Here is a 27158-nt window from a genome sequence, read left to right on the forward strand (position 1 = left end):
CATAACGACCATCAATGAACTTATACAGTATAATGGCAACCAAATTCATTCAGAAAAGCACCATTCAAGCATCCTCCGCCAAAGCTCAATAGCTTACGAAATTCATCTGTAGGTTGAAGAATGTCTCTCAATAAGAGACAATGCTGCCTTAACCTTACAACTAGTCAACAAAAATACTGCAGTTTACTTTGCAAACCTGGTTGAATTTGTTGTCGTTGCTATCCAATCCTTGTCTAGTTTGTTTACTGGGCCGGGTATGAAGTGAGATAAATCATCGTAACGAGTTTTTACGACCGGATGCCCTTCCTGACGTCAACCTCATCAGAGGAGTTAATTAGATGAAATGAATGACGTGATATATGGTAGTAGGAAGGGAGAGTGTAAAACCCGGTGCTAGCACATAGCGTGCTACTGTCGAACAGAACCAAGGGGTCTGCTCGAGGCTTAACATCCCCATGCGACGGAGGAATAACGTCAACAGCATCATATGCCTTCACACCATATGAACACTGCGAAGAGGTTTACATCTGAATCCAGGCTTCTGGCAGGCAATCTAGTGATTGGATTTGTATACCACCATCTCTCATATCCTGCCGGCCAACGTTCTGATAGCATTTTTTTTTTTCGACCAAAGGGATACGAATAGGCTAACATTCTGATGGCAGTTTGTTTTTCGAACAAAGGGATTCGAATCGGCTAACCACGGTGTCAGTTCGAGTCCCGTTGATCGAAAAAGTGTTCACCACCAGAATGTTGGCCGCTAGAGTAGGAATGGTGGTGATTTACAATTTCTAATCACATGATTGCGTGCCAAAAGCCTGGATTAAATTATAAACCTTTCGGCAGTGTTCATATGGAGTGAGGGCATTTTTTTTTTTTTTTGCTAGGGGCTTTACGTCGCACCGACACAGATAGGTCTTATGGCGACGATGGGATAGGAAAGGCCTAGGAGTTGGAAGGAAGCGGCCGTGGCCTTAATTAAGGTACAGCCCCAGCATTTGCCTGGTGTGAAAATGGGAAACTACGGAAAACCATCTTCAGGGCTGCCGATAGTGGGATTCGAACCTACTATCTCCCGGATGCAAGCTCACAGCCGCGCGCCTCTACGCGCACGGCCAACTCGCCCGGTGGAGTGAGGGCATATGACGCTGTTGATGGTGATTCGTCCGTCCGACAGCGACGTTAAGTCTTGAGCAGACACCTTTAGTGCTAAACCGATATGCTGACACAGACACTTTCAAATCGTTGAACTGTGCTACTCCTGCTACCGCAATACAACGTCTACTGAGATGAAAACAACTGACATTAGGAAATTCTCAACGACAGAATAGAAAAAAATATTACGAAAGAGATTTACAGTATGTACTGTAGTAAAGTGTAGCTTTCATCGAAGTCCCAGTCTCATCCATGGCTGTGACAATATGGAAGCTGCTGGGGTATGGGTGGTGCTGAGTAATGGCATTCAGAGCACGACTAGTGCATCTGAGTGTTATGAAAGGTGTTGCTCATAGGGTCAGTCGTGCTGCAAAAGCACTTTATGACTCAGTGAGGAAAGCAATGGCAAACTACCTCACTCCTCGTCTTGCCTAGTACGCCTCATCTTGGTGCTGCCATTGGTTTTTGCGGTTTCCTTATAACCGCATAACCTTTGGTGGTGCTGTTTGAGGATCCAACCAGCCTCTGGGCTGATGACCTAACAGACAGACAGACTGTAAATTAATCCTGTCGATGCCGTTTCCAAATAGACACTAGTACTCTTATAATTAAAATACTAGTAGTACCCGGGTTCGATTTCTGGCCAGTCCAGGAATTTTAATTCTCGGCTGAGGGCTAGAAAGGGGTTCACGCAGCTTCGTGAGAGCAACTGAGCCTCCTCCCGATACCTCTTCGACCTTGTATTTTGCATTGTACAACCCCATTGTAAGAGCTTGTAACAGTCATTTCTGTGGATCTGGCCAAGGGAAGAAAGTTTGCAACGCTTTAATTTTCGAATGAGTTCTCGCCTTGCCCTTGCCCTTACCCACGAAATCCTGAGCATCCTCAGGTAGGTCCGCATTTCAAAGACTTCCAAGCGTTTCAGTTATACAGTATGTTCTTGAAGTTCCACGCCATAGCGCAAGACTGACCATATACCGTATAGCACCTGACTTGACCTTTTAAATGCAGGTGACCATTCCAAAAGAAATACTTCGTGCTATTGCAAGATTTCCTCAGCATTGGCATGTCTACTGAAGACCGAATTTAGGTGATGCAGGAAATATTAGATTAGGAAACTTTTTTTTTTTTTTTTACAATTAGCTTTACGTCGCACCCACGCAGATAGGTCTTATGGCGACGATAGGACAGGAAAGGGCTAGGAGTGGGAAAGAAGCAGCCGTGGCGTTAATTAAGGTACAGCCCCAGCATTTGCCTGGTGTGAAAATGGGAAACCATGGAAGACCATCTTCAGGGCTGCCGACAGTGGGGTTCGAACCCACTATCTCCCGGATGCAAGCTCACAGCTGCACGCCCCTAACCGCACGGCCAACTCGCCCCATAGGAAACTAAGTCTTAAAGGAAGTAGATGCATACCGTGCACAAAATGCAGACTAGCACAAGCAGGGAAGACCTCTCTAAAGAAAATAAATTTGTTCACTTCGAACACTGATATAGGAATTAGAAAGATGTTTCGAATACTTTCGTCTGGAGCGTGGCATTGTATGGAAGTGAAACATGGACAATAACTAGCTCAGAAAGAGAGAATAGAAGCGTTTGAAATGTGGTGTTACATAAGAATGCTGACGGTGAGATGAGTAGATCAAATCACGAATTAAGAGATACTGAATTGAATTTGTGAGAGGAGAACGATTTGGTTAAATTTGCCCAGAAGAAGAGACAGAATGATAGGCCACATCATAAGACACCCAGAACTTGTTCAGTTAGTTTTTAGGACAGTTTAGGCGGTAGACACGGCAGGGTAGACCAAGGACAAGTATGACAAACAGACCACAACAGAGCACATGCAGGATGCAGTAGTTACGTAGAAATGAAAAGGTTAGCGCATGATAGGGGGACATGGAGGACCACATCAAGCCAGTTTATGGACTGATGACCCAAACAACAACATTTGGCCATTTCCTCGTTTGTGGTAATAAAATATATTAATAGCATGCACGCTTACACTGTATACAGATGATCAAGACTGCATGTATGTATGTTTAGTCCTCAGCCCGAAGGCTGGTTGGATCCTCAACAGCTCCGCCATCAGCTGTCATAGATGGCCTAAGCATCACTGAAGAGGCGTACTAGGGAAATGAGGAGTGAGGTAGTTTCCCGTTGCTTTCCTCACCGAGCCAGAAGTTGCTATTACATATCAGTCTGACAAGCCCACTGAAATGCATGCACCAACCGACCCTATGAGCAACATTTTCACACCATTCATAGCAGGGACTGGCTGCAGAAGGAATGGCATTACTAGCATCACTCATACCTCAGTCACTTTCATACTGTCAAAGCCAAGGATAAAGCTGAGACTGATCAATGAAAGTAACAAAATTGCTCTAGCCCATACCAGAAGACATAGTGCACTGTAAATACTAGGTCCCGCCAGCAAAGGCACCAAGATTGCATATTGCATAATAAATCAGCTTCCACTATAAACGATCCAGAAGTACAGTATTAAAACATTAATACTCTTTCTTCAGCTTGGCCTCCGTGGCTCAGGCGGCAGCGCGCCGGCCTCTCGCCGCTGGGTTCCGTGGTTGAAATCCCGGTCGTGAGATTTGTGCTGGACAAAGCGGAGGCAGACAGGTTTTACTCCGGATTTCCCTGTCATATTTCATTTCAACAACACTCTCCAATATCATTTCATTTCATCTGTCATTCATTAATCATTGCCCCAGAGGAGTGTGAAAAGTTTCGGCAGCCGGCACAATATTCCTATCCTCGCCGCTAGATAGCGGCTTCTATTCCTGACCCGGTCGAATGACTGGAAACAGGCTGTGGATTTTCAATCCTTCTTCAGCTTATCCTAGGTTTGTGGGGTGGCTGAATCCAGCCAGGCTCATTTTGGTTTTGGCTTGAGGTGCCCTTCCTAACGCCATCTGATTTTTCAGATGAAAGTATCAACCCAGTATCAAGCAGGTTTCGAACCCCAGCCTTCCAGGGTGGGAAGCAAGCAGCTAAGCTACTGAGCTAATCACGCGATACTACAATCCAATCTCAACTGTTTAAATCAAGAGCCGTCTTTGATCTGAGTTACAGTAATATACCTTCTTATTTAGTTTAAGCTTCTGTGCTGTAGTGGTTAGTGTGATTAGCTGCCACCCCCGGAGGCCCGGGTTCGATTCCCGGCTCTGCCACGAAATTTGAAAGGGATGGCACGGGGTCCACTCTGCCTCGGGAGGTCAACTGAGTAGAGCAGTGTTCGATTCCCTTCTCAGCCATCCTCGAAGTGGTTTTCCGTGGTTTCCCACTTCTCCATACAAATGCCGGGACGGTACCTAACTTAAGGGCACGGCCGCTTCCTTCCCTCAATCTTGTCTATCCCTAACGAACTTCCCATCCCCCCACAAGGTCCCTGTTCAGCATAGCAGGTGAGGCCGCCTGGGCAAGGTACTCGTCCTCCTGCCCAGTTGTATCCCCTCGACCCAAAGTCCCACGCACCAGGACACTCCCCTCACTGAATCTAAGGGAAAAACCAACCGCGTTGGGTGAATGGATTAAGAAAGAAAGAAAATTTGAGCTTATGTAGCAAAAGAAAAATAGAACGCTTCAATAATTCTGAAGCGTGCAAATGAGTTGTGAGTTTCATAATTACTTCGTACAGACATTCTAGTTTTCATTATGTACTTAATAGAACAATTATAACAAATAACACCAATTACAGTACGGTGCGGCATAGTATAGCCGTGCAGACTTGACTTGACTTTTATTTTAAGTAGTTTACCGTCCGCTCTAATACACTTTGTCGCATGTTTGAACAATATTATGGATTTCACAACTTTTTTTCGCTTCGGAACATTATTCATTCAAATAAAACATTAGTCATAGGCGATAACGCTCCTGAAACACTGTTTAAACTCCAACGAAACTGGAAGAATTATCGTGTGAAAACGTGTAGCCTACCGGTACCTAAAGCGAAAGAATGTTTGAACTTCACTTAATTGACGAACATGCTCCACGTTAACAAATGAACAAAAGTGCCAGTGTATCAAAAAAATTATTTGTGTATGAACGACGTCTTCTTCATTCAGAGCAGCCAAGAGATTTGCAATATCGATTCTACGAGGTAGGTCAAGGTTATGTGATGCACACGCTGTAGACTTAACCAAAATGAATTCAGCATATTCAGCTGACAAGTACGAAAAGACTACATAAGTTAAGCTAAATCAAGCGAACATAACTTTCATGAATTACTAAATACCAAAGACTGAAAGTGGAGCGTTTTATGTCATCACATTTTAAACGTTTATTCCCAAGCACGTGCAGTTCCATTCACATCTACTTACGTCGCTAGCTCTGCTTCGGAAGTCAGCTGGAGAAGCAATGCGAGGCAGTACTGACCCGGTTCTAACACCAGATCGTGAGAAAGGTTACAACCAGGGCGACAAACATAACGGAACGGAATGCACTACTACTCTTCTCCGACACCAAGCTTCATTAATTTTCAAAGACTATGCGGATTTGGTAAGCATGTAAGCATTTATTTAATAAGTGCATGGCTCTGTGTATATCACACCAATACTTTTAATTCAGATCACCTACTGTATTTGTTCAGATCGTAGTTGGTATTGAACTTTTGAAAATGGATGGCGGTATGTTCGAGTGGTGGTGATTTATGTCGTAAGGAATAATAATAATAGTATTGCAACCAAATGGTCATGATATATACGCTTAAATACACTTAGATGTATATCACTAATAGTGATAATATGCAGTCAATGCTTGCAAAACATGATCAGTTATTTACACAGTTGTGTCAAGCTTCCTTTTCTATGGACACATTCGATAGCATGGTATATGCCGCATCGTTGGTCACAGAAGACACATACGCAACCCGGTCCTGACTTGTGAAATTCCATGGTTCTGCACACCTTATGGTGGAACCCGTGTACGGCAAACCTGGTCACTGTATGCCTCAGGTCATATCCACCACGCGTCCAGTCCCTGTTTAACATCGCATCAGTTGAGTAAAACTCGTCCCATATCATAGCCCTCTTTGCTTGCAGTTCTTGTAGCAACTCTCTGTAACTCCTTGTCGCTGAGAGTAACAATCTAAGTCTTATGTCTTCAATGAAGTACGTCTCCTTTGCCAGAACGTATAGTAGCCTTGATAATGTATATTTAGAAACGCATAGAACTCTCTTCAAGAATCTAGCCTTCAAACTTTCCAGCTCTTGCAGTTGTAAGGAATAAGATAACGGGATTAAGAGCTCTGGTCAGTAGAGTATATTATTGAATTTTAGTTTGACTAGGTAACAATGGTTCGGGACTGTAGAAACTTTATTTTTTTAATTAAAATATTAACAGGAATGGTACAAAGATGCCTAGATAATCTGCATTAGGCATTTTACTCGTACATAACGCTCCGTATTAGAAATTACTGTCCGCCTCTGTGGTGTAATTAGCTGTCACCCCCGGAGGCCCGGGTTCGATTTCCGACTCTGCTACGAAATTTGAAAAGTGTTACGAGCGCTGGAACGGGGTTCACTCAGCCTCGGTAGGTCAACTATGTAGACGGGGGTGGTCGATTCTCTCCTGCCATCCTCGAAGTGGTTTTCCGTGGTTTCCCACTTCTCCTTCAGGCAAATGCCGGGATGATACCTAACTTAAGGCCACGGCCGCTTTCTTCCCTCTTCCTTGCCTATCCCTTCCAATCTTCCCACAAAATCAACAGATTAAGAAACAATGAAAGGTTAGAAGTTACACATACCAGTGTAATATGATGATATTAAGTTAATGTGTTAAGGAGGCAAGCTAATAAGAAAAACATTAACATGATCATATTCCCCATATCGTGGGTACATGAAAGCTGAATAAAAATTAGAAGAGACGAAACCTGTTGTAATGATTGTGTGTAACCTACAGACTAATGTGCGCCCATTCGTTACCACAAGGTCTGTTTTACGGCAGTGTGAACTTCAAAACCCTAACTAAAAATTATATAATTAAGTTGCTAGCAAGATACCCGTGCTTCGCTACGGCTTTAAAATGATGATTATTATTCAAAGTTTTACATTTTGGAGAGCCCACTGTCAGCTGAGCCTGTAAAATACGTCCTCAGTTCGTACGTCAAACGGTTTTGAGGGAATGATTAGCCTATTTATTTTATAATCTACCACTCACTTGAACCTCGTACGGAAGAATTTGAATGTTTTAAACCATATCTGATTTTACATCTAGGACGTAAAAGCGATCAACCAGTGAAATTTTAATTTTGTACGTCGAACAGTAATGGAGGAATGAGTACTTTTATAAGGGGTGAATGTTTTGAAATATTTATTCACATCTAGGACATAAAAGACAACCCTTCATTAAAAAAAGTTATGTTCGTATCTGAAACGGTGACGGAAGAATGGATATTGTGTTTTTGAGTCTCAACTACCATCTAAACCTCTTAGGGGAGATATGTTTTGAAGTATACGGTGTTTTACACCTAGGACATAAAAGAAGACCCTTCTCGTAAAATTACAACTGTGTACGCCAAACGGTTTTGGAGGGATGTATAATTTAGTTTACACTTTAGCGATGGAACGTTTAAAAATATTTCCTATTTCACACCTAGGATTTAAAATATATGCCGCTATTTGGAATTTTGTCTTCGTACGTTAAACCGTTTCGGAGGAAGAAATTAATATATTTGTTTTCGGATCTTAAGCCCCATTTAACTCTCTGAGGGGTTAAATTTGTTTCAAACCTTCTGTTATTTAACACCTAGGATATCATTTGACACTTTAACTTCGTAATTCAAACGGTTTCATGTAAACGTAGGTATATTTCTGTCATCATTTCTCATACCCCAGTCAAAAGCCCTTAGCGGTGTTTTGTTTTAAGTTCACTTCTTATTTGTATCTTCATAAAAAAAAAATTCAACTCCTTTTACACTCCTCCCACCCCTTATGTCTATTTTCTCCCCCCAACAAAAAATGCGTGTTTATTTTTAAAGGAGATTCCAAATACCGCTACCTATTTTCACGTCCGTAACATCCTTCGTTCTTGTTATATAAGTATCCTCATACTAAGAATTAAACTCATTTATTCAATTCATTTACCCACCCTTAATTGAATTTTCCAAAAACAATAAAATGCGTGTTTCTTTATTTTTAAAGAAGATTCCGAATACAAATTTTCATGTCTTATAACATCTTCAGTTTTTGAGATAAGTATCCTCATAAAAAGTTTTCAACCCCTTTTCAGTCCTATTTTACACCAGCTTTGAGTGGATTTTATGAAATCAAAAGAATGTGTTTCTTTATTTTTAAAGGGGATTCTAAATGCCAATTTTCACGTCTATAATATCTTCATATTTTGAAATACCAGTATCCTAATAAAAATAATTCAAACCCTCTTTCAGCCCTTCTCCGCCCCCCCCCCCCAAAGGGAATTTTCCAAAAACAAAAAAGAATGTATTGCTTTATTTTTAAAAGATATTAAAAATACCAGTTTTTATGTCTGTAACATGTTCCATTTCTTGAAACATACGGTACTCATTTTAAAAATTCGCCCCTCTTTGTCAGTCCTGTTCACCACCCCACTTAAGTAGGTTTTCCAAAAACATAAACATACGTGTTTCTTTATTTTTAAAGGAGATTTCAAATACCAATTTTCATGACTGTAACATCTTCAGATTTTGAGATAGGCCTATAAGCTAAGTATCCGTATAAAAGGTATTCAACCCCTTCTTCACCTTTTTCACCCCCGTTAACAGGATTTTCCGAAAACAATAAATACATGTTTCTCTATTTTTAAATGAGATTTCAAATACCAATTCTCATGTCTTTAAAATGTTCAGTTTTCGAGATATAGATACACTCATTTTAAAAATTCACCCCCTTGGCGACGGAATATCCAAGAATCCTCCCTTAGTGAGCACCTACATTGTAATATGACTGTATCCCCAAAATTTCACTTCTTTATGTCCAGTAGTTATGGCTCAGTGATGAGGAATCAGTCGGTCAGGACAAGTTATTTTATATATATACACACATATATATATATATAGAGAGAGAGAGCGAGATTTAAAAAAAATATAAAATCCTGCTTGTTAAAATAATGTTGGCAACATCGCTATGCATTAACGTAAAACATTTCAAACTGAATCTTCATTCTCTTATTGTTGACAGAGTTTGTTGCGACTGTTGTTTAAGGTATGTCGCAGTTATTTTTAATTATTGAAAACACACACATGCCGTGAAATAAAAAATCATTACATTACATTTACATTACTTTTCTTTGCTATAAGCTACGATGGATTTCTGTCTATTCCTACATTTTATAATATGGTATATATCACAGAGTTCCAGGCATAACACACACACACACACACACACACACACACACACACACACACACACACACACACACACACACACACACACACACACACACACACACACACACACACACACACACACACACACACACACACACACACACACACACACACACACACACACACACACACATCGTTTGGTTCGTGATATAATTTATTGCGGCACACCTTGTGGTGAAAACCATGGATCGCCAGTCTCGTCGTCACGTGTCGCATAGCATGATTAGCTTCCATCCAGGTCCTGTCTTGCATAACAGATGTTGCTTAGAAGTCCTTTGGTATGTTGTTTTTCTTCTCATTCAGATCTTGTAGAAGCTGTTTAAAGCTGGTACTAGCTGGAAGTATGAGCTCGCATCTCAGATCCTCTATTAAGAAGATCTCCCTGGTAAACTCATACACTAGCCTCGATCTTGCATTCTGCGGGACTCCTAGAATTCTCTTCAGGTATCTGGCCTTTACTCGCTCCAGTTCTTCCAGCTGTTTGTATGTGAGGTATTCTCCCACTAATTCTAGGCCATATGTCAAAACCGGTAGTATCTTCAGCCTAAACAGGTCCATAGCTGTGTTGATCGATAGTTGTGTGATGTTTCTGATTTCATTCATAGCTCTAGTGGCCGCCACTGCTCTAGATCTTATATGTAGTCTGAAACTCTTTCCCGTCGTTTGGATTGTGATACCTAGGTATTTAAAATTGTTAGCCCTCTTGAGTAGTTTGCCATTGCATTTGACGTTCTCTGCTTCAGTGAGTCTTCCTCCCTTCCTAAACACTACCAATTCCGTTTTCTCTTAGTTTATCTGGATGTCGTTTCTCTCCGCCCATTCACATAGTGTGTTTATCGATATTTGCAGTTTATCTATATCTGTTGCTGCGATGGCCATGTCATCAGCGTATATGTATGTGCTTGTTCCTGCCATTCCTTTGGTGACATCGTACATAAGGACATTAAACAGGACAGGGCTGAGTGGGTCGCCTTGGAGGACACCGTTCGTCTGCGGCAGCCAGTCTGATATGCCTATTCCATCATCTATCTGTATGTGATTTTCTGCCAGTATATTTGATATCAGGGTCGTTGTGCTCGTTCTCCCAATTAGTTCCTCCAGTTTATCTATTAGTACCTTTCTGTTGACCATATCGAAGGCGTTTGAGTAGTCAACAAAAACCACATATAGTTTTCCTTTTGGCCTTTCTATCGTCTGCTTTATTTGCTCCAACAGGTTTTCTACTGCCAGAGTTGTGGACCTTCCCTTTCTAAAACAAAACTGTCCCTCTGGTAGAATGGGTTCTAGCTTCTCTGCCAGCCTATTGGCAAGGATTCCTGTTAAGAGTTTCAGTGATGTGTTTTCCAACGCTATTCCTCTACACGCGTTTGGGTTTTCTGTGTCTCCTTTACCCTTGTATAATAATTTGATTGCTGACTTTCTCCATTCATCTGGTATGCTTCCTAGCTCTAAACACTTATTTAGAAGGGAGGTCCATATTGGTAGGTATTCTTGTGCTGTTTGCTTTAAGTGTTCACTTCTTATTCCATCTATTCCTGGAGCTATGTTATTCTTCATTTTCTGTATCGCTCTTGCAACTTCATACATGGTGAAGATCTCATCAGCTTGTGGAAACCTAGGTGTCTTAATAATAGGTCTTGTTTCTTTTTAACAGATTACTATTCTTATATGATCTATCCATGATTCCATGGGTATGTTAGGCTGTATTTTCTGCCTTTTCGGTCTCAAAGCTTGGTAAGAGTCTTCTTCTGCCTCCTGTACCATTTTCTTATGCTCTCCTTCCAAGTGTCGCTTTTTCTTCTTTCTTATTAGGTTCTTGTATTCGTGGTATTCTTCGGTGGTTGCACTTGCCATTTGTTCTCTAGTTTTATGCAGTGTTTTTAGTGTCAGTTTTCTTTGTTCATAAGATTCTCTGTCAAACCGTGGCCTCGCCTTCCTATTTGTATCTTGTGTGGTGGCCCCATTTATTATAGTTGATTTCAGCCATGTAGCGGCCTCATCAATATTTCCTGCTCTTATTGCTCTTTCAACCTTATCTTTTTCTTTCATTTTCTCTTTAATTTTTTCCATGTCCAGGATCTTGCCAAAAGTTATATTTTGTCTTTGTTCTAATTTGCTAGTTCTGACGTTTTCTATATTTAATTGTACTGGAATGTGTTTACGGATGACTGCTTCTTCTTTTTTCACTGTGGAAGCAGGGTGTTTTGTTCTAAAGCCCTTTGTGATTATTAGATCTATTGTGCTAGCTCCGTTATGCCCTATGTATGTCCAGTCCTCCTGTCTGCTGTGTATTGTAAAGCCTTCGTTTGTTAGATACTCCATTACTTTGCATTTTCTATCTTGCCTATTTATTGCACAATTCAGATCTCCCGCAATGATTATCTTATCCATACTTCTACTGTGATGCAAGGCCATCCCTAGTTTGTCTATTATGTCTGTGGCAGTGTGATCTGGGTTGAAGTAGACTGCTACTATAACTCCAATTCTTGTCCTGACAACCACCATGTTTTCTTCTCTTAATAGTAGTTTGAAGGGGGCCAGATGTGGTTTGATTATGCATAGCACACCTCCCGCTGGTCTTCCTCTTCTCATACACTGTATCGCATAAGCATGAAAATTGTAAAATTCTGGGATGTTCAGTTCTGTGTCCTCTTTTACCATTGTTTCTGTGAGTACTCCAATGTCATAATCAGCCATGATATTTCTCGGGAGGAGGCTCAGGACTTCCCTCAGGCCCTCTGCATTCCATGTTATTATATTAATATTAATCCCTGGTTGCCGGACCTGTGAACTTCCAGGGTTGCCGAAAGGGCCGACATATTACATCTTCTGGCCAGAAGTTTCCATCGTAGACTGTTTCTAGGTCTTGCATTGGAATGCCTATTTTGAAAGCTCTGCTTCCTATTTTGTCATTCACTAGGTCACAGTAAATTTTCCCTTTTACTCCGTTTTCCTTCAGGTATTCTATGATAGCTTCCTCTGTCGTATCTTTGTCCAGCTTTCCCACGTATAACCAGGCATATTGTTCCGCTGCCTTTATTTTACTTTCCCCTTGTCTCATTCCCATTTTTCTTCCGTTCATTTCTTTTCCTGTTTCGTTTCCCCGTTGTCTGTTCCCGCCTCTCACCGCTGTTGTCCACTCTCTAACCTGGTTCTCTAGTTTAGTTTCATCATTTACTGGTGTTCTAGGCTGCCCTGTTGTTTGCTTCCACTCTTCATCTTCTATTATATGTATTTCAACGTTGTTAGGTCGTTCTTGCTGGCCCCTGCGCTTTTGTCTTGTTACCTTTGTCTCTGCTACGCCGATTTTCATGTTATCAGCTGTTACCTGTAATTGTGGCTTACCGTGCATTGGTACTTGGGAAGTGGGGGATTTGGTTTGTTCATCCATGCTGCTTTGAGGGAGCTGTGCTTCATCTTGATTACAATATTGTAGGAGGTCCCAATTGTGTGCATAATTTTCATCTATTTTAGAAGTTGCAGGATTTCGTACGTCTTTATGTTTTCTCTTGTTTGGCAGTAAGGGCCAACTCGCACTTTCAGTGTTTTTGAGGTGCACTTGTACCTTGTACTCTGCAAATAACCTTACTCCTTGTGGGTGGGGTTAACTTCCAATAAGTAACCAGGGGAACCTGACCCCTACAGAGCGCGTCCCCAGGTGGCGGATAGGGGGCCCCTACAGTATGTAGGGCTGGTTGAAATAACCAATACAACCCGCGGACCAACAGGTAGCCCAGTTCCTGGGGGTTTTAAAATACTGGGACACCCTCTCTCCAGGGGTCATAAATATGGAGGGCCCTTGCCCTGGGTTAAGGGTGAAGACCTCAACGGCATCTACGGCGGAGAAGATGGACTTCGGTACGGCGGAGATGGTGGAAGAGGCAACCCATCCTTCTGGGGTGTACAGATGGAACCTACTGCCTTGTAGGATGAGGAAGGTATCCTCAAAGGCTAAGGGAGTAAACCCTGAAAGAAAATCCTCTTATGCGTTAGGCCTAGCAAGTCAGCAGGAGAGTATTGAGTATAGTTGCTTTCAATAAGAAAAAGAGCCTCGGAAAGAATATTATAGACTGGACTGACACGTCCTCTCAGACAATTGTACCATAAGGCTGATGATATACAATGTTCTGAAAGGAAACCCCAAATAAAAAAGAGACCCAAATACCGAATTGGAACTATGAACATTCTATCATTAACTGGAAAGTTAGAAGAACTCCTAGACATGATGGATAGAAGAAAAATATCAATATTGGGATTAAGTGAGACCAAATGGAAAGGGATTGGAAGTAAGACATTTCGTGGAGGTTATAAATTATACTGGAGTGGACAGGAGAAGGTAGCGAAAAATGGTGTTGGATTCTTAATTAACGAAAGGACTGATGCTACAGCTGAAGTTATCTGTAAAAGTGATAGAATCATTAAAATGTCCATGAAACTGGAGAACACTAAGTACACCATCATACAAGTGTATGCCCCACAGACAGGCTGCAGGGAGGAAGACAAAGAGAAATTTCGGCAAGACCTGGAAGATACAGTTAATGAGGAAAATGTTATTATTATTGGAGATCTAAATGCGCAAGTTGGGGTAGACAGGCTTGGGTACGAGAACATCATTGGTCCACATGGATTTGGACAAAGGAACCCAGAAGGAGAACAACTATTAGATCTGTGCAGAAGAAATGATCTTATAATCAAAAATACATTCTTCAAAAAAAGAGACAGTCACAGAATAACAAGGTACAGTTGGGATGGCCAGTATAGAACATTGATTGACTACGTAATCACAAATAAAGATGGTGGCAGGTACATCACAGATGTAAAGGTCATCCCTAGTGAAAGCATGGACAGTGACCACAGATTGTTGGTAGTAGACTTCAAACATAAGACAAATGAAACGCAGAAACTTATTACGAAAAAACCAAGGATTAAAACTTGGAAGTTGCAAGAAGTCCAAATAAAGGAAGAATACAAACTAAGGATTCAACAGAGTTTGCCGAAGTGTGAAGTAACCAGCGTTAATGAAGAATGGAAGGCCTTCAAAGACACCTTTGTGGGAGAAGCCAAAACCCTATGTGGAGTTACAAGTTCTATCAAAAGAAAAAAGGAGACACCATGGTGGAATGATAGAGTGAAAACAGCGGTGAAAGAAAGAAACCAAATAAAGAAGGCACTGGACAAGGAGAAACAAAAACAGGGACACGAACGAAATGAACAAGAAATACAAAGACTTCAAGGAGTATACAGGAACAAGAAACTTGCTGTAAAGAACATTGTAAGGGAAGAAAAAGAGAAGAAATGGAATGAGTTTGCAGACAAACTGGAAGAGGACAGTAGAGGAAATATGAAATTGCTATACAGAGTAGTGAAAAACAAGCGAAGGGATCAAGAGACCATAAAAGCAATAGAACGTGATGGTGGAACTCTGGCACAAGAAGAGGGAGAAATTATACAAGAACTCAAGATCTATTTCGAAAAGCTGCTGAATGGAGATACAGAAAACGTAACAACGGATAGAGGAGAGCCAAGTCGAGGAACCACAACTGAACCACCAATTACATGGCTTGAGGTTGAAAATGCGCTCAAGAGCATGAAGAAAGGAAAGGCAGTGGGTGTAGATGAACTAAGTGCAGATATGCTGAAAGCAGCGGGAGTTCCAGGAATCCAATGGCTCTATAGACTGCTCAACAAGATATGGGAGGAAAATACTGGAAGATGGGCATCATTGTACCTCTGTTCAAGAAAGGAAGCTGACGAAAATGTACTAATTACCGTGGTATCACACTACTGTCTCTTGTCCTGAAAATATTGGAAAAAATAATAGAGACCAGAATCAGAGATATTGTTGAACCAATTTTGGAAGAAGAGCAGTATGGTTTCAGACCAGGAAGGTCAACTACAGACCTTATATTTGCAATTAGGATGCTAATGGAAAAATACTGGGAGAAGAACAAGCCTTTATTCCTAATATTTTTGGACATTGAGAAAGCATACGATAGTGTACCAAGGGAAAGAATTTGGCAATGCATGAAAGAACTTCAAGTGCGAGATAGCCTCATAGACAAACTGAAAATGTTGTATAGTGGGAACAGAAGCTGTATTCAAGTAGGATGTGGTTTGTCGGACTGGTTTGAAACAAAGAGAGGAGTGCAGCAGGGCAGCTCATTGTCACCACTTCTATTTATTATTGTAATGGATGTAGTAATGAAATCTATTAAAAGGAAAGAACATGGAGATATCAAAGCCTTCACATTTGCAGATGATGTTGCGATCTGGAGTGACTCAGAAGATGAATTGGGAGAGAGAATACAAAGCTGGAATGAGGAGTTTAAGAAATATGGTTTAAACATCAGCAAGACCAAGACGGTGGTGATGAAAGTGTATGGGGAAGGAGCAGAACCAATAGTCGTGTTAAATGAAGCTCAACTGGACAGCGTTCCAGTTTTCAAATACTTGGGTAGCGTTATATCAAATGACAACCTAGCAAAACATGAGGTGAACAATCGAATCAATAAGGCAACACAATTCTACCACCAGGTAAGACACCTGCTGTGGGATGAGCAAATACCCATGAAAACAAAAATGACATTGTACAAGTCCTATTATACACCAATTCTTACATACAGTCTCGAAACCACAACACTGACCAATAGAGATAATTCCAAACTTCAGGCAGCTGAAATGAAATTCCTACGCACTATGATCCAGAAAACCAGGAAAGACAAGATTAGGAATGAGGAAATTAGAGAAGAAGTAGGAATAGACAATTCTCTCCTAAATAAGATTCAAATATCAAGACTGAAGTGGTTTGGTCACATGAAGAGGATGCCAGTAAACAGAACTGCAAGGAAGGAATTTGACAGAAAGGTAGAAGGAAGACGACCCGTGGGAAGGCCACGAAGGAAATGGATAGATTTAGTTAAGAGCGATGTAATGCTGAGAGGTCATGATTGGGACAAGTTGGTGGAGGAAGAATGGTACAAGGACAGGATGAGATGGAGGAGGCTCATATACCACACCCGGGAAACTGGAGATGGTTTAGGATGATGATGATGATGACTTGTACCTCAAGTAGTTATTACCGTACTACAGTTTTAGCTTGCCAGTATTTGTAATTACAAGCTGAGGTCTATCTCTACCATCTACCACAGTCCTCACTTTACTCCCTAACTGTTGCTTTTCCTTGTACCTTATCCTCAGCCAAAGGCTAATTCTTGCTTGAAGCGGCTATTCTCTTGGGCTATCCGTCTTCTTTCTAGCCAGTGTTGAAATAATAGTGGTGCCATGATTTACCCCTCCTCACCGTTTGCGTAAGTTTAATGTATTTTATTTTATTTATTTTTACAAATTTGACGCCATAAACTTCCTCTCTTCATGCAAATTTTTTTTTTCATGTTTCTGTTCAGCTTCAGTATGGCCTCCAGCTTTCAAGGAAAGATTTTTATCTATGATCCCGATTTTCCAGACTTTGTGAACAGAGTAGGCCTACTTACAGTATCTACTAAATGATGTTCACGATGGGAGCAATGCAAGAGATGGGTGGATAACGATCCTAAGTTTCAATCTTAAAGTTTGAAGCAGAATCTTTTTTTTTTTTTTTTTTTTTTTTTTTTTTGCTAGGGGCTTTACGTCGCACCGACACAGATAGGTCTTATGGCGATGATGGGATAGGAAAGGCCTAGGAGTTGGAAGGAAGCGGCCGTGGCCTTAATTAAGGTACAGCCCCAGCATTTGCCTGGTGTGAAAATGGGAAACCACGGAAAACCATTTTCAGGGCTGCCGATAGTGGGATTCGAACCTACTATCTCCCGGATGCAAGCTCACAGCCGCGCGCCTCTACGCGCACGGCCAACTCGCCCGGTGAAGCAGAATCAGCCTAACTAATACCACAGTCTGATTCTATTATTCTGTGCTATTATAATACTGTATGTGTCCCTCAGTGTATTAATACTGCCGTTCCATTGTGTGCTGCGGGTGTCCAGAAAACAGATTGAGAAATATGCTACTTTACCGCTTGTAAAATCAAAATGCAGTTCAAGCCCCCAGCATAGTTTTGACAGAAATTAATTTAGACATCCTCTTATTTTTCATCATTGAAGGACACTTTTACTCTCTGTTCTGCATAGTAGAGAAAATAACGGTAATCCACCAGCTGGAAAAATCATACAACCACATTTCAGTTGAGAATTGTAGTGTAAACGCAGTATATTTAGACAGTATCTTGCCTGCTATATTAGTGTATATATTTGTGTGTGTATCTATTAGAGTATAGTAGGAGAGAATAGTACTAATAATAATCTGTCTACGCATTTAGCTTTGTTGGTAATCTTTGAGTAGTTCTTGCGAATTACAAACTTGCAATTTTCATTTCTGTTTGTGCTTAGTAGTAACATATTGTAATTAGGATACGTCTGAACGTAGTTTAAAATTATTGTAGTGTATTCTAGTATCTTATTAAAATTAGCACACGTATTCTATTATAAAATATTTGTGTAGTATAGTAGAAGTACCTATCTGTAGAAACTGTCTTACTAGAAATCTGTCATAATTAGGATAGGTTTAACTGCAGTTTAGAATTGTGTAATTTTGGTGCATTCCTTTTGCTATTCAGTAATTAATGGTAGTTTTTATCCTGTTAGGGTGTTGTAGGACAAAAATATAGCATGACTAAGTAGTATTGTAGTGTAGTAGTACCGATATATTGATTACCTTATTGTCATGTGATATTTGTGTACTATCCTAGACAATATTTCTTCCTTTCATTCTCCTTTTTGCACATAATAAGTTATTTATTTTTCCTTTTCTTTGCATTTTCCCATAAATAATGGCTAAGGAGTGCAAGTGTAGGAACTCTGGGTGTGGCAAGCATTAAGGAATATGAGGGAGGAGTTGGAGAGTTTGAGGGAGAGAATTAGGATTCTCTCAGAAGACAGGAAGGTAGGTGGGCCTCCTTCAGACAATGTACAGGATACAGTAGGTATAAAAGAGGGAGGGGAAGAAAAGGGGGGGAATTGTAGCAGACAGGTTGTTGAATGTTCTAAGGGAAAGGAGATTGCAGGCTAAGGGCTCTATTCAGGATCAGAATTCAGGGCAGATGTCTGTGAGAAATTGGTATGAGTCACTGCAGGTAGAACAACAGAAGGAAGATGAGGAATGGGGAACTGATGCTGAGAAGTGTGGAAGTGTGGAAGTAAGAGGAAGGGAAAAGGTAAGAAAGGGAAATGTAGAGTAGAGGATAGGAAAATACAGGGGAACCAGGTCATAGGGGGGGGGGGAGGGGAAGGGAAAAGGGAAGTAGCTTCTGCAGTTGTCAGGAAGGGCTAAGAGGGGAGTGAATCAAATGAGCTGGGTAGGGCTGAGTCTCTGATCATAAGGGATTCTATTGTTAGACATGTGGAAAAGTGTGTGGAGGAAAGGGAACCAGGGGTGAGTGTTATCCAGAAATTAGGTTGAGGCAGATGTTGAAGAAAGTAGAAGAGAAGGAGGAGGGAAAGGAGAAGGTGGTAGTGTTTCACATTGGTACCAACAACGTAAGGCAAGCAGGTATAAGTACCAGTACACCAACATAGTTGGGGATGTGTGAGATCTGGTAAATGCAGCACGAGTGAAGTTTAAGCAAGCAGAGATTGTTATCAGCAGAATACTGTATAGGAGGGATACTGACTGGAAGGTGATTGGGGATTTAAATGAGACTATGGAGTGGGTATGTGGGAAACTGGGAGTAAGATTTCCGGATCCTAATGGGTAGGTAGGAGATAGGGATATGTGCTCAGATGGCCTTCACTTAAACCGCAGTGGTACGTATAAGTTAGGAATTTTGTTTAAAGGGGTTATAGGGAGGTACATTCAGAGAAACATGGTGGTCTAGGGAATGGTGATAAGGGTACAATGATCTGTAAGTCAAGTAGGGATGACATAAAAATGTTAGTGTTGAACTGTAGAAGTATTGTAAAGAAAGGAATAGATTTAAGTAATTTAATAGATATATACTTACCAGATATTGTAATAGGAGTTGAATCATAGCTGAGAAATAATATAATGGATGCAGAAATTTTCTCACAGAACTGGAGTGTGTGAACATGGTAATTATCGTTAGGAAGCTTTGTCCTATCTTATCTATTACATCATGTTAAATTATATACTTACTGTATTTTATTTTGGAATCAGATTGTGAATATAGCTGCCACTTAGCAGGAGTACAACTACTCATTCAATTATACTGATTTGCGTCGTATATTTTTATATACGTACTTAACTTCCCACAACCGTGACAAATTCTGGACCTTCAAAACATTCTCCACTTTACTTTGGCGTTCGACCGCAGCGCATGACCTTGAATGTGCCGCGCTGATCACCAGGAGCTGGCGGCTTTCTACTACAAATCTATTCGTCTGCGACTTCAAGTTATTTTTGATCTTCGTATATTAGTTGATAGTGTTGTGACTTTGTGCATGACAGAATGTGGTGTCGTGTCTTTGTGCCTATCAGAGTGTGAAACTGACCTCCAATATTCATAAACATTGTACATGTTTTTACGGCTGATGATGACCTGGACTAAGGTCGAAACCGGTCCCATTTAAATAGGAATGTGATTACTGCATTTCTTTCTTTTAAGTATTGAATAGGTTGAACCTCCTTTTCAATTATTTAATTTTTAACATATAGCTGCCACTGTCATTTATTTGTATTGCACCAAGAAGAGCCTTGGCTCAGGTGCCTATATTGAAATGAAATAAATAAAATAAATAACATTAAAATTAAAATAATAGTTTACACCACCTTTCCAATACTTATATTTCCTTATATTTTAGCCAATGGCCTTAGCTGTGTTGAAACACCGGATCCTGTGAGATCTCTGAAGTTAAGCAACATTGGGCATGGTCAAGATTTGGATGGGTTACCACACGCTCTTGGTCGGGGGTAAGGGAATGGAGGAGCGGAAAGGAACTGGCCACCCTACCATACATAAACTCCGGCTCAGGCACACCTCTGCGGAGGTTCAGACCTGCCTTTGGGCAGAATACACCCTTACCGTACCTTATATTTAGGACATAAACATTACAGCAGGTGTTGTCAGTTAGGACATGTTTCGCTTAACTGTCATAAGCATCATCAGCCAAAAAGGCTAGGAAAACAACAGATAGCCACCTGGGTGACTGCCCTAAATGCAGATCAGTAGTGATTGATTGATTGATTGATTGATCGATTGAAAAATAAATCTTAGCCTAAAGTTAGGTCAGGACCCCAAACCTAGTGTCCTTAAAATATATGTTACCCTAAGATTCAACATTTATATTATAGAAAATCAAATAGGCTTAAAACTAGTGTTTTTAAAGACACTAGGTTTGGGGCCCTCACCTAACTTTAAGCTAAGATTTATTTCGGCTGATGATACTTACGACAGTTAACCGAAACATGTCCCAACTTACAACACCTGTTATAATGTTTATGTCCTAAATATAAGGAAAGATAAGTATTGGAAAGGTGGTGTAAACTATTATTCTTATTTTAATGTTCATAATCTGATGTCCAATACGGTCTACAATGGGATTTATTACTTGTACTGGAGTGTGTATCGTAGAGATACGATAGTAATGGTAGGAGTGGGAAGTATTCATTCTGGTGAAAGAAGAATTTGTAAGCTACAAAAAAGTTAAAGATGACAAATATGAAATTCAAGGTATAAGGCTTTTTTCTAAAGATAATAGGCAACTTGATGTCTTTGGAGTGTACAGACCGGGAAAGGGTAGTGCTGATGCTGAATTATTTTATATGATAATCAGTTATGTGGGAAATGACATAGAAAGGAAAGTTATTGTAGTGGAATATCTCAATTTACTGAGTAAGTTAATATGGGAAGGACAGCTGATTCAGGAAGTGATGGAACCAACTGGAGGGAAGAATATACTGGATGTGGTGCTGGTAAAACCAGATGAGCTCTGTAGAGAAACCAGAGTAATAGGTGGCATTAGTGACCACGAAGGTGCTTTCGTTGTAGTTCAGAATAAATGTGATAGAAAGGAAGGTCTTAAAAGTAGAACAATTAGGCAGTACCACACGGGTGATAAAACAGGCATGAGGGAGTTTTTAAAAAGTAACTATTATCATTGGAGAACAGTAAATAAAAATGTAAACAGACTCTGGGATGGGTTTAAAGCAATTGTTGAGGAATGTGAAAACAAGTTTGACATTCTAGGAATCATTAATGAGCAAGGACAGTGTGTATGAGAGGATCTTCAAAAGACAGAAGTATTCAGTCTTGGTTACAAGGATAATGTCCAGATAGAGGAGGTGATTAATACTAAAGAAGTATTAAAATTTACCTATGATAATGACATTTACAGTAAGATATAAAAGTTGAGAACTAAAAAAGCAGCTGTATTTGATAAGATTTCTGGAGATATAGTCTACTAAAGACAATGCGTTGGGATATAGGCCTAGTACCATATCTGAAGTACTTATTTGATTATTGTTTGCATGAAGGAGATATACCAAATGAATGGTGAGTTACTATAGCAGCTGCTGTGTATAAAGGAAAAGTGATAAACATAAAGCTGAAAATTACAGGCCAGTTAGTTTGACATGCATTGCATGTAAGCTTTGGGAAAGCATTCTTTCTGATTATATTAGACATGTTTGCAAAATTAATAACCGGTTCAGTAGAAGGCAGTTCGGGTTTAGGAAAGGTTATTCCACTGAAGCTCAACTTGTAGGATTCCAGCAAGATACAGCAGATATCTCGGATTCAGTAGACCAAATGGATTGTATCGCATTTGATCTGTCTGAGGCATTTGATAGGGTAGATCATGGGAGACTACTGGCAAAAATGAGTGCAACTGACCTAGACAAAATTGTGACTGAATGGGTGGCTATATTTCTAGAAAAACAGAACTCAGAGAATTAGAGTAGGCAGAATTTTATCTGACCCTGTAATATTTAATGGGGGAATTCCTCAAGGCAGTATTATTAGACTTTAATGTTTTCTTATATATATAAATGATATGAGTAAAGAGGTGGAATCAGAGATAAGGCTTTTTGTGGATGATGTTCTTCTGTATAGAGTAATAAATAAGTTATGAGATTGTGAACAACTGCAAAATGACCTCAATAAAGTTGTGAGATGGGCAGCAGGCAATGGTATGATGATAAACAGGGTTAAAAGTCAGTTTGTGAGTTTCACAAACAGGAATAGTCCTCTCAGTTTAATTACTGAGTTGGTGGGGTGAAAGTTTCTTATGGACATCACTGTAAGTACCTAGGTGTTAATATAAGGAAAGATCTTCATTGGGGTAATCACATAAATGGGATTATAAATAAAGGGTACAGATCTCTGCACATGGTTTTGAAGGTGTTTATGGGTTGTTGTAGTAGGGATGTAAAGGAGAGGGTTCCAGTGTAAGGGACCATCGCCAAGATTACTTGATTCAAGAATTAGAAAAATTCCAAAGAAAAGCAGCTCAATTTTTTCTGGTTTATTTCCTACAAAAGAGTAGTGTTACAAAAATGTTGCGAAGTTTGGACTGGGAAGACTTGGGAGAAAGGAGATGAGCGACTCGACTATGTGGTATGTTTGCAAGAAATCAGCGTCATTTCTTGTATCAAATTTTGTTTACATTAAATCAATGAAAGTAAATTTGCACCTGTTGGATTCTATATTTTTCCTCTAAGCAAATAAATTTTATTTATGGTCCGAGCTGTCAGTGGAGAGATGGCTTGGGATGACAAACCAAACCCCACGGTGCAAGAGCCCTGAAGGGCCATGGCCTACCAAGCGACCGCTGCTCAGCCTGAAGGTCTGCAGATTACGAGGTGTTGTGTGGTCAGCACGACGGATCCTCTCGGCCATTATTCTTGGCTTTCTAGACCGGGGTCGCCATCGCACCATCAGATAGCTCCTCAGTTGTAATCACGTAGGCTGAGTGGACCTCGAACCACCCCTCAGATGTAGGTAAAAATCCCTGACCTGGCTGGGAATCAAACCCGGGCCCTCCATGTAAAATGGAGGCACGCCATCCCTACACCGCGGGGCCGGCTGTGGATTACATTAGTAGATGAAAAAGTTCGAGTGGTGTCTTTAAAAGTAGGAAAGATCACTGTATGAAGTTAAAGTTGGAATTCAAGAGGACAAATTGGTGCAAATATTCGTTTATAGGAAGGGGAGTTGGTGAATGGAATAATTTATCAAGGGAGATGTTCAATAAATTCGCAATTTCTTTGCAATCATGTAAGAAAAGGCTAGGAAACCAACAGATAGGAAATCTGCCACATGAGCAACTGACCTAAATACAGCTCAGTAGTGATTGATTGATTGATTGATTGATTGATTGATTGATTGATTGATTGATTGATTGATTGATTGATTTTTTTAAACTGTACGTACAGTTCCTACCTACAGTATATCAGTTCCTGTTTGGAGCCATTTTTTATACCCCTTCTTTTTGTATTTACAGGTTATCCTGACCTCATCATTCCAGCAAGATGTTTGCTTTTTTTTTTCCATCTTTACATTCACCGTACTATTTCTACTACAGAATCCCTATATGACACCCATTCTCCTTCTGTGTCTTGAACGTACCGACTGTCTAATCTTTAGAACTTCCCGCTAATCATACCCATGCACATCTGTCGAAGTTTCTCATTCTAGAGATTTTCTATCCTTAATCATCTACACACAGAACTAAGCTTTCTCTGTCCTTGGCCAAGTGATATTTTGTTCTGTGCAGATTAGATAGTGGTGTAAACAAAAAAACAACAAACAAACAAACAAACAAACAAACAAACAAACAAACAAACAAACAAACAAAAAAAACAGAATACCTGTACATTCCTAACAAACATTCTGAATTCAAAGTCAGTCTGTTATGGATGTGCCCCTACCCTCCCATGTAACTTACATTAGTGAATAGCCTAATGTTTGAAGAATGAATTTGTAGCTGCTAAGTCCAGTAAGCACTTCCCATTACTATTTGCTTCCATATCTCCTGCACATTTACCTCTCACGTTCTCATACCCTTTAGGTCTATTTCCAATTCTCACACTGAAATAACCCATACCACTATTCTGTTCTTGCTGTTGATCCTAACTATGAGGTCACCCAGTGATTCACAAAACTTGCCTACTTCATCCTCATTTCCTTCCTAACATGGTGAATGAAAATCCACAGCCTGTTTCCAGTCATTGGCTGGGTCCTGAATGGGATGAATGAAGCCCCCATCTAGCGGCAAGCTGCCATTGACTGTCACACTCCTCTGGGGCAATGATCAATGACCGACGGATGAAATGAAATGACATTGGAGAGTATTGCTGGAATAAAGATGACAAAGAAAACCGGAGTACCCAGAGAAAAACCTGTCCTGCCTCTACTTTATCCAGTACAAATCTCTCATGAAGTGACCAAAATTTGAACCACAGAACCCAGCGGTGAGAAGCTGGCGCACTGCCACCTGAACCACGGAGGCTCAACGTGGTATACATCCACAGAATTCTTGTCCTAATTCCTCCAACCATTAAATTAATTTACAGCATTCGCTTACTTGCGTGGCTAACATGAACTATGTTGTGTACTATGGTGTTCCTGATAAATAGTCCTAACCCACATTCTGCGTTTCCCCTTTTAACATCTGTTAAGAATACTTCACAATTTCTTTCTCTTCCTCATTATCTACTCTTACCCCAACATCATTAACTCCTAACACATCCAGATGCAGCCTCTCTGTTGATTCAGCCAGTTCTGCTTTCTTCTATAAGCCCCATTTCTGCTGATAACTCCCCATTGATTTCTCTGCCATTCACCAACTTCTTCTTCTTCTTCTTCTCCTCCTTCTTCTTCTTCTTCTTCTTCTTCTTCTTCTTCTTCTTCTAGAGGGGTGGGTTGGACTCTATTAGTTATTGTCCAATCACTATAACCTTATTAATAAATACACTTCTGCATATATCGTAAGTTGAATTCTTGAGTAATATGCACTTGGAAATAGTCAATGATAATCCAGTAATGATATAGGATGTAGATAACACACGTAAAACACATAATTCACTATTTATGTGGGCAATATCACACTCATACGAACAATGAATTCCGAGACACGTTTCACTGTGAAAATAAGTTGCCACAGTTAGGCTATGAGTACTATTACAACACTATTTGAACGTCATCAAGAAACTTATTTAAACTATCAATGAGAGTAGGGGAATGTGTTGATAATAAGAAAGATATACTGGTAGGAAAGGGGATAACCATCTTCACTAAACAAGATAAGAAAGTTCTTCTAGGTAAATCATATGCCAGACATTGAAAGATGATGTGATTGCTATCATCATTAAACTGACCACATACACAGGAAGCTTGTTGAGCAAGATAAAAACGGGTTTTATATTGAGGAGTTAATGCATGGTTGAAATGGAGATGGATGATATTTGTGATGCCTTGTATAAGATCCATAGAAGTATCAAGGTTTAGGAGGGATTATAGGTTGGAGTTGATAATAAAAATTACCTTTTCTATGGGAAGAATTTTGCCGTTCATGTTGCCATTTCTGGTAGGCTTCAATACGTTTTACTGATAGGTAATCTAAAGGAGGAATTGCAATGGAGATAGGTGCAGTAGATTGATTGCTTGCTTGTTTAGTGGAAAAATCAGCTTTCTCGTTGCCAGGAATTCCTACGTGGCCACATATCCATACTAAGGTTATGTACGCACCATTCACCAAGTTATTTCCAAGGAGTTCCTCGCCTGTCAATTGGAACTGGGACCCTGTCACTCTCATAGGTCTGGGGATTGCTTAAAATATTCCGAGTTCAGTAAATTTCTGTGAAGTTATGCTACCCTAATTTCACATAGTCCTTTGTGAAAATCTCTCCTCCAACATTTTAAGGACTGCTGGTGGATTCTATAGTCCTACAGCCTGAGTACAGTGAGGACCATGACTCAGAATATGCCCACTTCTGTTCCACAGCAACTGGAATACCAACTCAGCCATTGGTTGCCCATAAACCAATAATATATTATTATTATTATTATTATTATTATTATTATTATTATTATTATTATTATTATTATTATTATTATTATTATTATTATTATTGTACCGGGCGGTACACCTCCACGCCGCTAATTTAAAATTTGCGCCAGTTGAAACTCCTCTGCTGGAGGAAGTCTGAACTTTATCTACGCTATTAATTCTCTACTTTCTCAGAAGATGTCACCACGTGGAAAATTTTGAGTTTTTGAACTGTGTCATTTTTGATGTGTTTTTGTAAGAAGTGTGAACTTTCTCTTCTAGAGGACACTACTGAAGATCAACAATAGTGCACCATAGTGCGAAGTCAAAGAACTATTTTGTTGGAGAAATTTTTATTTCAAATGTTTGTTCTTTGCTAAATTTTTTTTAGTCATTGGTTAAGTTGGCAATATTAACCCCTTCTTTCCCCTTGTTTTTAATCTAGCCTATCCCGAATTTCTTAAATTAATTTTCCACCAATTATGTGTTTCTTCTTAGTATTGTGTAGGGGGTTTATTGATGAACCAATAAAATCCTCGTGGGAGGGTGTTCTCATTCCCCTAACGCCTAGAACCTTCCGCGAGAGTATTTAAACTGCTGATTTTAGGGTCTCCGGGCCACTTCTGTTCCAT

General features: G+C 40.2%; 1 protein-coding gene across 1 annotated transcript in view; it reads right to left on the bottom strand.

The window, feature by feature from the left end:
- The window catches only part of LOC136863618 (thialysine N-epsilon-acetyltransferase), a 189265-nt gene extending 183724 nt beyond the window's left edge, over window positions 1-5541 (bottom strand). The window contains exon 1 of the mRNA XM_067139989.2: window positions 5490-5541. The gene's annotated coding sequence lies outside the window, so the exon portion shown is untranslated. The remainder of the gene's footprint in view (window positions 1-5489) is intronic.
- Between the last annotated feature and the right edge of the window lie 21617 nt (window positions 5542-27158).

Source organism: Anabrus simplex, chromosome 1 (genome assembly GCF_040414725.1).
Source record: "Anabrus simplex isolate iqAnaSimp1 chromosome 1, ASM4041472v1, whole genome shotgun sequence".
Lineage (NCBI taxonomy): Eukaryota > Metazoa > Arthropoda > Insecta > Orthoptera > Tettigoniidae > Anabrus > Anabrus simplex.